The sequence below is a fragment of the Lactuca saligna genome, chromosome 5, assembly GCF_052625555.1.
Source record: "Lactuca saligna cultivar CGN05327 chromosome 5, ASM5262555v1, whole genome shotgun sequence".
NCBI classification, from domain to species: domain Eukaryota; kingdom Viridiplantae; phylum Streptophyta; class Magnoliopsida; order Asterales; family Asteraceae; genus Lactuca; species Lactuca saligna.
In genome coordinates, this window is record NC_136421.1 from 285141906 (window position 1) to 285161321 (window position 19416).

The window sequence follows — 19416 nt, forward strand, 5'->3', positions numbered from 1 at the left end:
AACCGTATAAATATTTTTTAATACATTTAAACCGTATAAATATGTTTTTTTTTTCATTTAAAAACCATAGTTTTGTATAAATACATTTTTTACACTCAAACCATATCTTTATATATAAATATGTATTAGTTATATAAAAATTATATTTTATATTAAATATGCAACTTTAAAATATGTTTGGAGGTGTGTAGTCGATCAAAACTCAGATATCAAGTTTGCAATCCATCAAATTTTTACATCTTATTAGAAGATTATGGTTAGTTTGATTCTCGTGATATAACTAATGCTTTGAATGTAAGAAAAAAAAACACATTGTATTTAAATAAAAATGTGGTTTTTAAACGAAAAACATATGTTTATACGGTTTAAAATGTAATAAAAAAAATATATTTATACGGTTTCAAATGAAAAATAGATAAAATTGAATAAAATTTGATAAATGATGTTCGATTTGGAACAAAAAAAACATAGTGTCAAAATTAAAATAAAAAATTAAACTTAGTGTCAAAATCGAAAAAAAGTGAAAACTTAGTGTTTTTTGTGGAAAAAAAATCAATTTTGACACGTCAGCATGCCACGTCATCAAAACTGACACATCATCATGTCACGTCAGCATGTAACCTGGTTAACCGGTCAAGTGGTCAGAATTGTAACAAATTGGAAAACACAGTGTCAAAATTGACAAAAAAAAACACGGTTTCAAAATCGAATTTCTGTATAAAAAGAGTGTTTTTTGTGCCATTTATCATTCTTATATATACGTGATGTTTGTTCAATATGGTTATAGATGAAATGATATTGTTTTGGAAGTACCAGTTTATACAAAAATCTACAAAATGGTGAGGAAGGATCTCGATGAACAAATATCCATCGAAACATGTTAGGGAAATGAGGCTCCTATAAAGCTTTAGTCATGGTTTTAGGGAAATGAGGCCCCTGTGAAACTTTAGTCATTGGGGCCCTTAAGCTTTTTTTCATACAAAATGACAACTAAGTTTTAAATGTTATTGTGTTCATGGAACATCGTGTTTTTGTTATATAAACAGGTGTCTAATTATTAGATTGGATGAAAATATGTGACAATAGGACATGATCTCATGCAAAAGAAAAGAAAATCATATTTGCTGGGGAGTAGGGTTAAACTAATGCATGGTTTAGACTCAAAATCTTTAGGGTTTAGGTATTATTTATATATTCTTATTTAATTATATTTCGACTAATCAAATAATATATTATCTAACATGGTATTAAAACTCTAGGTTAAAATGCTATTTTTGACCACAACCTGTAACCACTAGCCCTCCACCTCCAACGACCTTCACTAATAATCGTCGGAGGTGCTTTCATTAGGTTCCATATTTTTCTTTTTCTTCTTTCTCATTCTAAATAATAAAACAGTTGTCAGAACCAATCCAGAGCCCGTTTATCGGCAAACAGTTGCGGATGCTTCTGCTTCCTCCTCGGATGGGGCCTGCCTCAGTGCCTCCGAGCTTTCTATCTCTTCCTCGACCGACCTCTTCTTCTTCTTTAGATCTCTTTTTCGAGTAATCATCTTCCAATGATGATGCCTCTCTCCGATGATACCTTCTTTGTTAGACAGCCTCTGATCTGCAATCCCCCCCTCTCTCTCTATCAACACTATAGTCGTCGATCTAGCCGAAATTGGCTCCGTCTGCTGCAACTTGAAACCCTCTTTCTTTCTCGTTTCCTTTCTCAAGAACCCTCTGCATTCGAATCCATGATTGTCGTCGTCGCTTCTACTCTTCTCTTCTTCTACAACGGAACCGCCTCCGACCACTGCTTCTTTTCTCGTTTCCTTCGTAGGACAGTCACTGTTAGCTACCATCTTCAGAGCTCGACCATCGTCATTTTCGTTGTCTTCATGTATTATTCTTTTTTTTTTCCACTTAATCGTTTCATCCTGATAAATTGTGAGGGGATGTTAGTGATTTGGGTTAGGCTAATACTCATAGGGTTTAGGCCCAAGGCCCTTAGGGTTTAGGTATTCTCTATATATATTTTATGTAATTATTGTTTAAGACATCAAGAATTTTATAATATAACAATACCGAGTTTGTAGGAAACAACTCATGGTTCTATATTTTATCATCAATGAATGACAATGAACGACAATGAACGTATGAAAACTATAGTAAGAGAAGGGTACTGACAACAAGAAGAATGAAATACCCACTTATGCTCTTGTAAGTGTCCAAAAGTTTATATTAGAAATTTAGCTGTGAATGTGAGGATACACGTTGAGGAATTTTTTTGAAGAGTAAATAATTGTTTAATAGGAAAACTGTAATCGATGTGGAGCACATATAAGACTTGGTGGAAGTATATATGGATAAATAGGATGTTAGAATTTTGGGTTTTGAATATCAATACAAACACTTGGATAATTCAAGGATCATGTATGAGAAGCACTTCCTAAAATCTGTGATTTCGACCCAATTTGTATGTGGTGTATATCACGAAATCCTGATTTGTCTTAATCCAAGAAATTCAATTTGAATTTACATGCCTAATTCAAATACAAAAATACATAATATCTTGCTTTTGTTGTGTAGAGACAATGGTTGCAAAGAGAAGACACAATTTTCCTGTATATGTTCAAGTCTTCTTTTATATGTAGAAAACGAAAATTTTAAGGGGTAAAACAATGCTTCTTTTAATGGACCCAAACATTGGGTTTTTTTAGAATATTTTATTGGGCCCATTTTCTTATATGGATTATTTTTAGGTGTATGATTTCCCCACACCTCGTAACGGTGCCCCCTTAACCCCGCTAAGGGTGATGCCCCTTAGAACCTCTATATGGTGCTTTCCCTGGACCCCCCCCCCCCCCCCCCCCCCCGTGTTCCCGAGTTCTCTTAAGTTATTCGAGTGTAACGACCCGACTCTTAGGTATTAATTTTAGTCTTAATATTTCATATTGAAAAGTCTACTCGACGAGTTAGATGCCCTGGCGAGTTCATGGAGAAGACCGCGTTCTGAACTCGTTATGGACATTACGAGTTCGTGGTGATGCCTTTTGGGCTCACCAACGCGCATACAATGTTTATGGACTTGATGAACTGGGTCTGCAGACCGATGCTCGATCACCTGTTCATAATATTCATCGACAACATCTTGGTGTATTCCAAGACCCGAGAGTAGCATGAGGAGCATCTGCAGGAGTTATTAGGATTTATGAGGCGGGAACGACTTTATGCCAAGTTCTCGAAGTGCGATTTTTGATTACGAGAGGTCCAGTTCCTAGGAAAACTCGTTAATCAAGAGAGGATTTTGGTCGATCCGGCCAAAATCGAGGTGGTTATGCAGTGGAAGGTTCTGAAAACTCCCTCAGACATCAGGAGATTTTTGGGATTGGCAGGGTACTACCGAAGATTTATACGAGATTTCTCCAAGATTTCAGTACCCCTCTCTCGTCTGACGAGGAAGGGGGTGGATTTCCGGTTGGCCCCGAGCAACAGAGGGCATTTTAGACCCTTTGACAATGGTTATGCGAGGCTCCAATGTTGACTCTTCCGAAGGGAGTTAATGGTTTTGTGGTTTATTGTGATGCGTTCATCACATGTCTAGGAGCAGTCCTCATGCAAAGAGGACGAGTGATAGCCTATGTATCGCGACAGTTGAAGCCGTATGAGACGAGATACCTTACTTATGATCTGGAGTTGGGGAGGCGGTGTTTGCCATCAAGATTTGGAGGCATTATCTCTATAGGGTCCGTTGTACCATCTACACAGACCACAAGAGCCTGAGACACATCATGGATCAGCCGAACCTAAACATAAGGCAGTGCATGTGGCTAGATGTAGTCAAGGACTAAGACTGTGAGATCCTTTACCACCCAGGTAAAGCGAACGTGGTTGCGGATGCTCTAAGCCGTAAGTTAGACAAGTCTTCCACTCCGGCGATATTTATGAGGATATCAGTGGATTCTCCACTTGTGGGCTTGATCAAGGAAGCCCATGCAGAGAGTATGCTCTGTAGAATTGGAAGCTGGAGAGGATTAGGGGTGAGAACACCCGGTTTGTGCAAGATAGTCGGGGATTATTGACCCGATGTGGTCGGGTGTGGGTTCTAATGTCTGGAGGGGCCAGATAAATGGTTATGGAGGAGGCTCATAATTCTGATTTCTCTATTCACCCGGGAGCCACCAAGATGTATCAGGATTTGAGTTTGACCTACTGTTGGCCGTGCATAAAGCGGGAAATCGCTTGATAAGTCGAGAGATGCTTGACCTGCAGGATGGTCAAGGTCGAGCATCAGAGGCCGCATTGCAAGCTGCAGCCTCTAGAGATTCCCATGTGAAAATGTTAACAGATCACAATGGACTTCATTACCAAGTTCTCGAGGACGACAAAGGGATTTGATGCTATATTGAAACACCCCAAAAATACAAGCCAAAATTTCCTTTTCAAAATCATTTATCAAACATAGATATCATTGCCATAGTGTAAAACTATAAAACATGTATCTCAAAAACTTATAAAATCTGATAAACATATAACAGTCTCATAACAAATATCAGAGTGAACTCTCAGGCTAATAAAATGTGGTGTGTGCCATGCCATCAGCTCGAACCATTCTCTTTACTAGCTGAAGTACCTGAAACCAAAATCGAAATTGTAAGCACGAAGCTTAGTGAGTTCCCCCAAACTACCACATACCATACAAAGCACATATAGTAAATACATAACTATAGGACTACTCCCAATTGCATCGGGACGAATCCCGACATCGGCTTACCCGACATCGGACTCCTGTCCGGTATCGGGATCACCCCGACATCCGACCGCATCGGGCATCGGGCTCACCCCGACATCAGGCTTACCCCGACACATACACAACATAACATATATCATAAACACTTAACATAATCACATATACTGCATCGGGCTTACCCGACATCAGACCGATGTCCGGAACATATAACACATAACACATAAACATGCATGAATCACAAAGACATCAAGCATTTATAACTACTTCTTGAGACCACCTCGACATCAGACTGAAGTCTGGAAACATATAAACTGCATCGGGATAACCCCGACATATTATACTACTTAAACGGTCCAATATTGGTGCCTTAGACCCGTTCCTACGGGAGGAAAACTCACCTCGTAAAGCTGACTATGAAATCTCGCGGTGAGGAATATCCGGTAACTGCCTTAACGTCTGTCCGGATATCAAAACACAATAATACATAGTCAATATCTGAAACTCCTTCCTAGGGCAATATATCCATTTTACCCCTAATCAAAGTCAACGCTCTGGTCAAAGTCAAGTTAAGGTCAACCCCAATCAACTTAACTCGTCGAGTCATCTTCCTACTCGATGAGTCTCTGAAATGTTCTAACTTGTGGTCTACTGGGTCAAATCGTCAAGCCCTTCCACTGACTATTCGAGTTCTGTCTGCAATAATCATTGGGACATTTCGACTCTACTCGTCGAGTCCTTTAGCTCCTTGGTCCTACTCTTATTCAACTTACTAAGTCACCCCTCCCTCTCAGCTCAATGGTCTCACTCACAACTAGAAAAGATTGGGGAGACTCGACTCGACTCGTCGAGTCCGAAGAACAACTTGGCGAGTTCCTTGCATGCTCAATCCATACAGTTGATTCTAATGATTCCAATGCTTCTAAATCATAGATCTGGACTCGTTAGACAAGCATTACACGTAAAGTTGCTAAATTTACGTTCATGCATGATGTTACGAAGCTAAAACACTTATTTTAAGCCAAAACAAAGGCCTACACCATATCATGGAGTGATAGCTGGATAAAGGTGGCAACTTTGAGCTTCTAGAGCTCATAAATGAATAGATTTGAAGTCCTTTCATTCCACAAGGTTCAAATCTTGGAATGACCTTGGAAAGGACCCATAAAGTGCAAATAACAAGTCTATAAAAAGATCTAAGTGAATGGAAACCAAGGTACAAGCTTTATACATTCAAAGGTTCTAAAATGCAACACAGCCTCTGGATCTACAACCTCTTCTTGAATCACCAAGGGTTTCCTTCCTTCTTCTAGCTTCAAAACACACAAAATGACAAGGAAAGCTTAAGAACACTCAATAGCTACTTAGGGTTTCGAGGTCAGGGAGTGGAGGTAATGGAGGCTGGGATGGGGGCCTGAAATGATGCTTAAATAGGGTGCAAACCCTAAGAATTAGGGTTTCCTCCTGATGGATCTACTCGCCGAGTCCATGCTTTGACTCTTCGAGTAGACCACTTAAACCTCGCGAGCAAGCTGGCATCTACTCGATGAGTTAGGGCTACCAACTTGTTGAGTAGCTTTTACAAAATGAACATTTAATGGATTAAATATGTACCAGGAACGGGGCGTTACAATTCTCCCCCACTTGTCTTAAACTTCATCCTCAAAGTCTGCTGAACCTAAAAATAACTCCGGGTAATGCTCCCTCATCTCCTCCTCGGGCTCCCATGTCCACTCTTAACCTTTTTGGTGTTGCCACTGCACCTTCACTAACTCCACCCTCTTATTCCTCAGCTTCTTCGTCTTGCGATCTAAAATCTCCACTGGTCTCTCGATGTAGTTCAAGCTGTCGTCAACCTGAATATCCTCAAAGGGTATCACTGCTGGATCATCCACTAAGCACTTCCGCAACTGAGAAACATGGAACGTGCTGTGGATTTGACTGAGCTCTGATACGCAACCCGACCTACCCGGGCCAAAACCCTAAATGGACCAATGAACCTGGGGCCTAGCTTTCCCTGCTTCTGAAACCTGATAACACCCTTCCAGGGTGACACTTTCAGAAGGACCATATCACATACCTGGAACTCCAAGTCCAAACGCTGCTTATTGACGTAACTCTTCTGTCGGATCTGAGCAGTCTGGAGCCTGCTTTAGACTTGCTCAATCCGCACCGTGGTCTTGAGTATTACCTCTATACTCCCTATGAATCTCTGACCGACCTCGCCCCAAAAAATTAGGGTCCTACACTTTCTCCCGTAGAGCATCTCGAAGGGAGGCCGATCTATACTAGAGTGGTAGCTGTTGTTATACGAAAATTACACTAGCAGAAGATACGTATCCCAACTGCCACCGAAATCTAGCACACATGCCTAAAGCATGTCCTCGAGAGTCTGAATCGTCCTCTCGCTCTGCCCATTCTTCTGAGGGTGGAAAGCGGTGCTGAAATGGAGACGAGTACCCATCTCGTCGTGAAACCGTTTCCAAAACCTGGAAGTAAACCGAACATCTCGGTCTGACAGCACTGAGACAGGCACTACATGTCGTGCCACTACCTCTCGCACATAAATCTCGGCTAAAGTCATCTACTCCCTCCGACAGGGTGAGAATCTTCGCCTCGCACAGGCGTTGCCTGAGCGTCTCAAACGCTATCTGCTGCTCAGGACCCCAACGAAACACCACCGACTTCTTGGTCAGTCGGGTCAACGAAACTGCTATCTTGGAGAAGTCCTGGATAAATCTCCTGTAATACCCTGCCAAATACAAGAAGCTCTGAATCTCGGATGTAGACCTCGGGACCTCCCACTGCATCACAACCTCTATCTTGGCCGGATCAACTAATATACCCTTCTGGTTGACAAGGTGCCCCAGAATCTGCACCTCGTGCAATCAGAACTCACACTTGAAGAACTTTGCGAAAAGTCTCTCCCTCCTCAAGGTCTCTAGTACCTCCCTCAGGTGTTCCTCGTGTTGCTCCTCAGTCTTGGAATAAACCAATATGTCATCAATGAATACTATTACAAACCGATCCAACATCGGTCCGCACACGCAATTCATGATATCCATGAACACGGCTGGAGCATTGGTGAGACCAAACGGCATCACCACAAACTCATAATAACCATAACGGGTCCAAAAATCGGTCTTCTACATATCATCATCTTTGACCTGCATCTGGTGATATCCAGACCGTAAATCAATCTTGGAAAACCAAGATGCTCCCTGAAGCTGGTCGAATAAATCATCTATCCTTGGGAGTGGGTAACGGTTCTTCACCGTTATCTTATTCAACTCCCAGTAATCTATGCACATACGGTGCGACCCATCCTTCTTCTTCACAAATAGGATCGGGGCTCCCCATGGCGAACTGCTCGACCTAATGAAACCTTTGTCTATCAGCTCTTGTAGCTGTTTAGACAACTCCTGCATCTCGGGAGGAGCCAACCGATATGGTTCCTTTGCTATCAAAGCCGCACCATGGACCAGGTCAATTTGGAACTCAACTTGTCTCTCCGGAGGTATCCTAGGCAATTCCTCCGGGAATATATTCGGATAATCTCGTACCATCGGTACATCGTCAACTGTCGCCTTACCCTTATCCCGGATATCCATGACATACGCGACATATCCCGCACAACCCTGCTGAATGTGGCATCTCGCTCTTGCTGCAGAACAGAAAACTGGTCCGTGCTGTGACATATCGCCCTGAATCACTAACTCTCCCCCACTGGGGGTGCAAACTCTAACCAACTGCTGCTCACAATCTATCACTGCCCCATTGAGGCTCAGCCAATTCATACCTACTATAACCTTATTCCCTCGCAGGGGAATAGGAACTAAATCCACTGAAAACCGCTCATCAAATAACCGTAAAGTACATCCTTTATGAACTCTCTTGACCCTGACGGTCATGTCATCAACTATCTCAATGTCGAGTGGACAATCAAGCTCCCCTGGAACTCTGCTAAATCGCTTGCTAAGTGCGAGAGACACATATGATCGGGTAGCCCCCGAATCAAACAATACCATAGCTGAAATGTTGTTCACTAAGAACGACCCTATAAACAAACACATAAACATGAGAAATAAACATTATCAAATACAGAGGTAAGAGGAAAATACATACCCGTCACCACGTCAGGATCTGCTCGTGCCTCCTTTGCAGTAAGCTAAAAAGCCCTGCTTCGCGCCGTAGGCGCCTCATCCCAGCCCTGACAGCTGTCTGTCATCCTCAAAGTGGCAGGAGAAGGTGTCACCACCTTCCTTGCTACTGCTAAGCTCGAGCACTGGGACCGCTTGTATCCCCTCTGATTGCACTGGAAGCAAATCAGGTCTGATGCTGGTGTGGTGGTGGTAATAGCCGTGCAATATCGACTTATGTGACTAGTTCAGACGCACTTGTAGCAACCTGAACTCCCTGCCTTGCACGCTCCCTCGTGCATCCTGTCGTATTTGCCACTACGACCGTGGCTCTGTTGGCTCCGAGATCTGTGATCTGATACCTTGTGCTTCTTGCCTGAACCCACTATCTGAACTCCCTCTGGCTTCCTCTTCCTCTCCATCTCTAAATCCAACTCTCTCTTTCTTTCTTTCTCTCTCTCTCTCTCTCTCTCTCGATCCCTCGCTATCATATCTTTCATCGTCTTGCAGCTGGATCGACTCACAAACTGGCGGATATCAGTCTGCAACATCTCATGATATCGAGCCTTTTTCATCTCCTCGTCCGCCACATACTGCAAAACAAGGAGGGCTCTCTCCCTAAACTTGGCGATAATCTCCACCACAGTCTCTGTCATCTGTTGGAGGTCCTGAAACTACCTAGCAAGCTGCTGCACCTCAATAATAGGTGCGAACTCGGCTCTGAACCGGGTCGTAAAATCAACCCATGTCATAGCATCCAACACAGTGTCATCTCCAATAGCTCTTACTGCCCTTCAGAAGATAGGGCGCGAGTCTAACCTTGTCCCCCTTGGGACATCTGCTGGTGCGGAATGCATTGACAACATCTGCCAACCACCTAGTACTAGCAATGGGGTCTCAAGCCCTCTCATAATCAGGAGCTCTACATGTCCTGAACTTTCTGAACGTAAGCATGCGTGACCCCATCATGGTCACCACCTCAGTGCGAAATGCAGCCAACCTCTCATCCATAAGCTCCATAATACCCTCCTTGATCGAACCGAAGATCACAGGAGTCTGCTCAAGTATGTTGCACATGATCTCTGAGGAAATGAACTTCCTAGTTTGCTCATCTAAGTGCTCAACTCCAGAGCATGAACCTGATCCCTCCCGTAGTGGCTATGGTGGTAGGATCCTTGGTGACGCCAACATAATGCTTGTCAAACAACTCAATCAAGGTGGTCTTGATAGATAGAAACACCTCTGGAATCGTCGCCTTGAAGGCCAAAGTCACCTGAGTAGTAATTATATCACAGTCTCCTCATCACTTAAACCTGGCCTCGCTAGACCAACAACACCTGGAATCTCGCACAACCACCATATTGAAAATAAACCAGGAACATGTCATAAAATCACATTATTCCCTAACACATCACTACTCGACTACTCACCCCTTGGAACCCGCGACTTCCTTGACATGCGTATGGGTTCTATGCTTCTAGTAGTACATGCCCATACTATCTTCCATACCTACCCGTATTTGTCTCGAAGGGTCGCCATGAAATTTCGGTAGTACGGGTCCATACTACCTTCCACACCTACACATAAATATTTGAACTTGTGGACTTAGAATGATCCATAATGTGTGAAATGAGATGATGGAGAAACTAGTTTGTTGGATCTCCACACCATGGACACCTTCTTCTTCTTTAAAGCACCACAAAACACCAAAAGAGCTTAAAATGTCAATAATGGAGGCTAGGGTTGGTTTTAGGTCGAAAGGATGTGATGGAGGATGAGAGTGAGCAAACCCTATCCATCACAACCCTTAAATAGGGGCACAAAACTAAAAAATCAGGGTTTTTTTTTCACAATAGACGGCTGCCACGTTTTGGCCAATACCCTGCTACATCGTGACAGCCAAAAGATGGCATGATTCACATTGGGTGAGGCAACATCATGGCCACCCAAAACACCATTTTTAAAATCTTAATTGCCAAAACACCAAGGAAGAATTTTCTTGAAACTGGTGTTACAAGGAATTATCCAAATCGACATCCATGGAAGAATTTGATTTCTGTTTTGGTGGATGAAGCCTAATTTCAATGATTTCGACATCACATAAGATCTAATTGTGATGTCGATGTGGCATATCATGTGTAATCGAATTTCCACATGGAGGAACTCCACCATTAACTCGTAGATCAATGGGTGTATTTCAGCTTTTGTTATTCAATCGATTTGAGTGTTTTTTTTATAATGTGATTGATTGTACCAGAAGTAATATCTTCTGAAAGTCCTTGCCACTCGATTGTCCATACACCACATTGATAACTATGATTATCCGCACGGGCTTCTCCTACTAGTATATTCGATGCTTTTTTAGGAATCGGTAACAATGAATTCTTTGAGGATTTCCCGTTTTTCAATAAAATGAGTGTTTTTCTCATAGCTTCCCTAGCCAGATCTTTGTGATCCTGGCTTCCAAGGTACTTGGTCATGCTGTAATCTGCCAATGGTTTTTCATACAAACTCACGATGAAATTGACCCTTAGAATCCTCTTGACTATGTAAGTTAGACCATCGATTGAAAATTGTTTGTTTAACAAAACTTCAAATTCGTTGGTTTAATTTTTCCTATATACTAATTGGTTTTCACTACTACCTCTTTCTACCATCTCAAGCTATAACCGCTAAGAAAACACATAGATTTTTTTTTTTTTTTTTTTTTTTTTTTTTTTTTTTTTTTTTTTTTTGCAGAAATCACTGAACTCAAAAATCCAAAATCAATGAATACAGTCAATGTTGTTGTTAATCGTTTGATGTTGTTGATTAGATAAACAATTCACATTGCCAATAAGGGCTGAGGCGGTGTACCGAAGACCCCAACAAATGGTGATTTGAATGACCTTCAAAGCATGGCGATTATAGCTACTAACAATCACAGTCATAAAACTAAGAATAATGATGTTGATATACATTTTGATAACAATAATCATCATAATAATGATAATGATGATTATAACTACTGACAATCACAGTCATAAAATTAAGAAACAAACCCAAAAATAACCTTCCTTTGGAAGTTATAAAACTAAACGAGGGTGTGCTTCCAATCCAAATGCATGAGTAAAACTAACGAATGATGAAATCACTTAATCCTTTAATTTCCACCTTAGTGCAGATCTTCATGAGAATAACAATCAAAATTTAAGAGCTGGAGTGAAGGTAGGTGGGTGGCGAACAAAAAACATAATCAATAGTTAAAGCAATTAAAGGAAGATCTCCATTATTTCCATCTTTAAACAAGGATAGTGGCACGATTTGAAGGTTGGAAGGCATCATCGCTGAAGGGAGGCTAGAGGATGGAGGCGGTGGCGAAGGGAGGTGTTGACGTTGGGAGGAGGTCGGGGCATCAGAGGTTTCAAGTGATGGATGTGAGATAAACTGGAGAGCGATTAGGTAAAAATGGGGACGCATCCCCTTTCTCTTATTTTAGACGTGATAACATATATGACCAAATAAGATAGAAAATTTAGATTCGGATATAAAATGAAGAGCTAAACTATAACGTCCCAAAACTCATAGATTTTTTTTTTATTTTTAATTAAACAAAACCATTCATTTCTTTTCTTCAGAAGATCATTAAAGTATCAAGAATGGTTCCAAATAAACATCATAAGTATATAAATCAAAAGTATGAATCTCTAGTGGATGCAATGCAATCATGTCAGAGCCCTCTTATTGCTACAAGATGTACCTGAAACATTTAAACTTAAAATCATAAGCACAAAGCCTAGTGAGTTTCCTAAAATACCACATACCATAAAAATAACGACCTATTTCGGCCTACCCCCTGAACGTTCTATTTCAACCAACGACCAATTTCAACCATGTGAATGCTATGATCCAATCATAGTCTTATAGTCGCTTTTGTTGCTACATCCTTGTTATAGTCCTTCCTGCCATGATCCAATGATGGTCTTTCATGCAAGTCACAAATACAAACAAACATGTAAAGAAACCTAGTGTCCTACATAGTATATTGAGAAGAATAAACTGCTCTATTGAAGTAGACTACACCACGGCTTGAAAAGACTGGTGCTACACACCACTTAGGGAAACACAAGTGGCAAAACCTTAATCTACTATCGAAAATTAACAATTTAACCAAAAGTCAACATGATCATAAGTCAACGGCCAGTCATCGCACCCATGGCCAACCACTGACCGTGTCGTGGCAGCCACACGACAAAATAGACATGCATGAAACCCGCCACCACACCGTGGAGATTGGCCAAAACAACTTAATTGATTAAGCTCCAATTCCGCTAAGCCTAACACTCATACTTCTAGGAGGCTTTTTAGCACTCAAATGGTGCATAAAATCCTTGCTTTGTGTACATGCATGTCACACCCAACGTTAGGTCAAAATGGTGAGAAATATGGTTAAAACCCTATGCATGACATCTAATCAACATAAAATTCATATGATATATATAAGACTCAAGGGAACTCAAGGATCCATAAAGTTGCTACATGTTACATAAACAAACACACTTAACTGAAAAGATTCAGACATGCCTCTTATTATGAGGTAAAAAAACATGCCCTTAGAAGTCTTTGATTCGGTTATGACTCATCTGATATACTTCATACTCGTTAGATTCAGGGTTGTGTCTGATCAGTCAGATCTAACTCAGTCAACAACTATCAAACAATTTTAAATTATATATTATATAATATATTTAATTATTAAATTATTTTATTATAATAATATATAATTTTATATATTAAGGTCATGTTTTAATATTTAAATATATATTATATATATATATATATATATATATATTAAATTATAAATGATTTATATATTTGTTACAAATATAAAACAGATGTTGATAAACCATTTTAAAAAAAATGGTAGAGATTTCATTGGTATTGAAAGTAGGGTAAATGACTTATAAATGTAACTATGTTTTAAAATTGATAAAAAAAACATCATTCAAGTTTGGTTAGTTAAAAAAAACAACATCCAAATAATGTTTTTGTAAAAAAAAAAAACACCAAAAAACTACCTACTTTCTTCAAATGCCATCTTATGGTAACCAATATTTACCGTTAAAATTAATTAAGGGAAAAAAAAACAAGTAAAAATGACTCCGGAGGATAAGCATGTTTCAAAATTGTTCAAAATACATCATCCAAGTTCGGTATGTTAAAAAAGAAAATACTATCCAAGTAAGGTATTTATACAAAAACACTAACATACTATACGTTTTGTTCAAATGTTACATACTGGTAACTGGCTCTTACATGTTAAATTATCACTTGACATAATTATTGGTGACATGACAATAATTTGTGACATTGAACCAAAGGATATATTCATCATTTATAAATCAATTTAGGGATTATTCACGAATGAATGACTTCTTTTTTCCCCATAGTTGCTACTTATTCTATTAATGGATATATTATTCATGAATGATCTCCAACTCAAGCTCACATATTTCAAGGACAGACAAAAATATATGATGATACAAACCCTTATGGATGTAGGTATCTTCTCGAATTTAGACATCAATCACAAACAATAATCCTGGAAAAAAAACGTTTGGGATTTGACCCATTTGAATCGTAACTTTAATTGAAAGCTTTATCATGACATTTTCTTATATTTTTTTTGGTATGTGATTCATTATATATATATATATATATATATATATATATATATATATATATATATGTGTGTGTGTGTGTGTGTGTGTGAGTTTGTGTATGTATGTATGTGTATATGTGTTTGTATATGTATGTGTAAGCTTTGCTGCTATGGGTAATATAATAATCATGAGCAATATACCTTTTTTTAATATATATTCCAATTTATAATGTGACTACAAGAGTTTCTTTAGAATATTTATGCAAATTTGTAGTGTTATGAAATGTACTTCTTGTTTGCATCTGACCTAACTATAGGTCATGACTAAAATGTAATGGATTGTAAATTGTTATGCATCTTCTAGTTTTTGTAAATTCCATTCCATGCCACTAATTAGTATGCCATGTCATCAATAATTAGGCCAAATCATCATGTAACCTACAAGAGCCGGTTATAAGTAGGTAACATTTGAACAAAAACCTATATATATATATATATATATATATATATATATATATATATATATATATATATATATATATATATGATATAGATCAGGTAAGAAATTTTTTTGGTAAGAAGCTAAGAAGTTTTTTTTTTCTACATAGTTTTTTCATGAACAAAAAAAATGAATCACTAGATGATTCATTTGTAAAGTGATTCACAAGAAAAAATTCTCAAAAAAATGTCTTTATGATTCATTTTTAAGTAAATTAAGAAAAAAATTCACTTTTATGATAGTTTTAGTGAATAACAACAAAATCATTATATAAATAAATCATCGAGATGTTTTTTTGAGAATTTTTTCTTGTGAATCATCTTACAAATGAATCATCTAATGATTCATTTTGTTTGTTTGCGAAAAAAAATATGTAGAAAAAAACTTCTTACCTTCCTACCAAAAATTCCCTTCTTATTTGATCTTGATTCTATATATATATATATATATATATATATATATATATATATATATATACACACACACACACACACACACACACACACACACACACACACTAGTTTATAACCCGTGAGAAACACGGTTATAAAATTAATTAAATTTTCATATTAAAAAAATTAAAATTATTAATTAATTATTTTAAATAATTTATTATTTAAGAGATATTTTTTTTGTTATATAAAATTATAATTGTTGATTTAAATAAATAATTGAAGTTATATTACCTTATAATCTGTATTAATTTTATTTTATTTTTCAATCTAATATCTGGAAGTAATATTGGAAACCGTACGTTTATTTTGAAGAATGTCTTTGACGCCTTCGGACAAAAGGATTCCTTTCATATTTCAAAGACGACAATTCCCGTTGGCTGTATGTTTTGCGATGACAATAAATAAAAGTCAAGGACAATCACTATCGAAGGTGGGGTTGTTTTTGAGATAACCAGTATTTACTCATGGGCAGTTGTATGTTGCATTGTCGAGAGTGAAGAGTAAAAATGGATTAAAAATATTAATTTTAGATAAAGATGGTAAACTAACTAATAAGACATCTAATGTTGTATTCAAAGAAGTCTTTAGAAATTTGTAATTTATAAAAATAAATCTCAATATTTCAATGTTTGTTTTTATTATTATACATTATCTTATCTACTTATTCATCATTTTGTTTTTATATATTTAGCAATTTTTATTTAATTAATGTTTAATGTTTATAACATTATTGTCATTATCATTTTATAAATATGTACATTTTTATTTTATTTATTTATATTTCGAAATACTTTTTTTATTCTTTATATATTTTTGTCTTTATGTTAAATTAATACTAAAAAACATATAATGTTTAACAAAATATATTATTTTTTTTAAAAAAAACCCATGTATTACACGGGTCTCACACCTAGTTTAATATAATTAGAGTGGAAAATTTAAAATTTAAAATTTAAAATTTAATAGATAAGCAATTATTAATTAGTGTAATTATAGTGGAAATTTAAATTTTGAAATTTAAATTGGATAATAATAGGTTGACAAATGACATAATTGGTGATATATAACATTAATGATGAGCTCTATTTATATGACACTTGTCAATAGGATATTAAACTTATTCTTTTATTAAAATAGGGATATATATATATATATATATATATATATATATATATATATTGTTGTTTTTTGTAAAAAAAAAAAAAAACTTTATTTGGATGATGTATTTTTTAACAAACCAAACTTAGTGTTTTTTGAATGATTTTAAAATATAATTACTATCTTGAATCATGTCCCCTTAATTAATTGTTAGGGGTAAATACCGGTTACCATTAGGTGACTTCTTTTTTTTTTTTTGGTACAAATGCATTCGCCAAACAATCAAACCATTCTTGAAATTCGCCTCCATTGCTTTGAAACACTTTCAGAGATTTACTCATCTCCTTAGAGTTTTTATCATATCCAAAAGTTGAGAAAAAGATAATATTTTTCTAGAAATAATTGTTCTTTGAGTTTGGTATAAAGTCTTCACCTTCGTTCTAAGAATCAAATTCTTTAATTCTAATCGGCTTTCGTTTATGATATCACAAAGACTTTTCCCCGGATGTTTATACGTTTAGCAAAGCTTTTGACGGTCTTTAATGTGCAAGAATCAAGAACAACAAAGTGGGTATGAATTACATTTGCAATATCATTTTGATCCATGTCAATTTCAAGAAGAAAATGATGACCATTCTTCAGATTTGACTGAAATCTTTAAATTTCAGTTTGTGGGAACTGTGTATACATCGAGAAATAGTACTAGCACCCGATTCCTGAAGTAGAATTGTGGGATTCTTATCTAATAACTTGATTAAACCCTCATTGCTTAAAATGAACTTCCTTAATTTATAAGTATACACAGTCTCAAGAATATCACACAATTTATACGAATTTTCCTCCAAGATATTGTCCTCAAACTAATTGTTTACAATCCCGACATTCATTAACACATCTAAAACCTTCATAAAATCTTCATTTAATAAGATATGTGGGCATGAAGCCACAAGCTTACTGACACTAGATTGAGCAAAATACTTAGCTTGAAGACAGTTAAGCCTTGATAGCAAAAAACCATGATCATATCTAAAAACTTCATGAACATCTATATAAATCTTTCCGATGTGACTGTGTTTTGGACCTCTAATACATTGGATATGCTCATATGAATGATTATTACAAGATGCATACATTGCTGCGAATTGGACCATATTGTTTGTCTTTATATAGAATTCTTCCTCATACGACATTGTTTGTGTCACAATATTTTTTAACAATGTGAGAACAAGTTTTTGAGGTCCTTTTTGCATATAAAAGAGGACCATAAACGGCTGCCCATCTGGATTCTAGAAACATGCATGCAGGCCCATCTAGAAACATGTTGAACTTCACGTATGCCTGTATTTTTTTTTCACATCCTTCTCCAAAATGTTGAAAATTTTCCAATATTAAATTTCCCTACTTCATGGCAGAACTAATGTGGGAAGTTGAATCAACTCCTAAATTCAAAAAGAAATCGTTGCTTTTCATCATAAAGATAATTGCTTAGTAGAACAAACTGTGACCATATTTTTATTAAGTTTTATATGACTCTCACGTGGAGATTCCAAAACTATTTATAGTGGATGAATCTCGATCGGTTTGATTTTGATATAGGATCATATATAACTTCGGTCGTTAAGCAAAGAAATCAGTCCTACCCTCTTCGTTTTCTGCCATTTTCTTTTCTTTTAGGCTTTTTACTTCATGTAATGAATTGCACAAGTTTTATTGATTGTCAGATTTTATTTCTACACAAGATAACAGTATAATTATCCAGTACAAACAGCACGCGATTTACATTCAGATGTTAACGTTCATTCACAAAAGACTCATCCCTTAATCCCTTAATAAAAGCCGCAACAGTTGCTTCTTAATCATGTAAATGGGAAATCATGCATTTGCCACAACTCATAAACACACATGGACATTTGATCAAAAATGTTTGAGCTTTCTTGATGAAAATCTAGCTGGCTAGCTAGCTTATCTTGGATGGGAAAAGGGTATCCGTAGAATCATTATCCAAATTTAAAATATCATCATCATCATTTAGATTCGTGGAGTTGTGATCATCATGTGAAGATGTGATGTCCGAGTTCTGGGACTTATTAGCTTTCTGTTGCTGATGCTGATTAAACATATTCTGAAGTTGCTTTGCTTGTTCTTCTATTCTCAACTGTAAATTCCTTTGAATCTGAGATTGGAAGCAGTTTTGTGGTCAAACAGACTGATTTTTAACTTCAAAATTGACATCTATTCTTTAAAACTTGTATCAAGAACGTGAGAATGAAACCAAAATTGTCACCATGACACTATAATTCATTAATTAAGTAATGGATTTATTTTAAGATACGGAGTGATCATAGATTCGTACCTCTAGCCGCTCATGAAGTTGTCTCTGGACAGCAAGTTGCATTTGCAGTGCATCCTTATATTGCATGCCACTGATGAACGAGTCCAGAGTTTCAGATAAACGTTAGAGAAGAAACGAAAAATTACTCAATTTTTAAGACAAAGATTGTAAAAATTACGTTATATTTTCAATTTGCGATATCGCATCCATGCTAGTTCTCTTCTCGGTATGATATATCGAATGTATGGGATGTTCGATAGCTCTTTTCTTAGTTTGACTTTGATCCTCTTGGAGTACTTGGTTCTTCTGATTTTCCAAGAGAATAATTGTAAAATGTCTAGGTTCAATGCCTTTTGCTTTCCTTCTTTGAAAAGTTTTTTGTCCTCCACCATTGATCAACATGTACAATGATAACATGACAAAGGGAATTAAAACGGCTAAGGTTTTTTATTAAAAGGAAAGATAAATTACAACGGAAAAAAAGTAAATTATATGACAGTTTAAGCTAATTTGCATTTTTG

General features: G+C 37.0%; 1 long non-coding RNA gene across 1 annotated transcript; it reads right to left on the reverse strand.

The window, feature by feature from the left end:
- Nucleotides 1-18210: 18210 nt before the first annotated feature.
- LOC145048089 (uncharacterized) lies at nucleotides 18211-19205 on the reverse strand. Its single transcript, XR_013682705.1, has 3 exons — nucleotides 19074-19205; nucleotides 18917-18986; nucleotides 18211-18736 (listed from the first exon to the last, which is right to left on the reverse strand). It is a non-coding gene; the product is annotated as an uncharacterized LOC145048089 (long non-coding RNA).
- Between the last annotated feature and the right edge of the window lie 211 nt (nucleotides 19206-19416).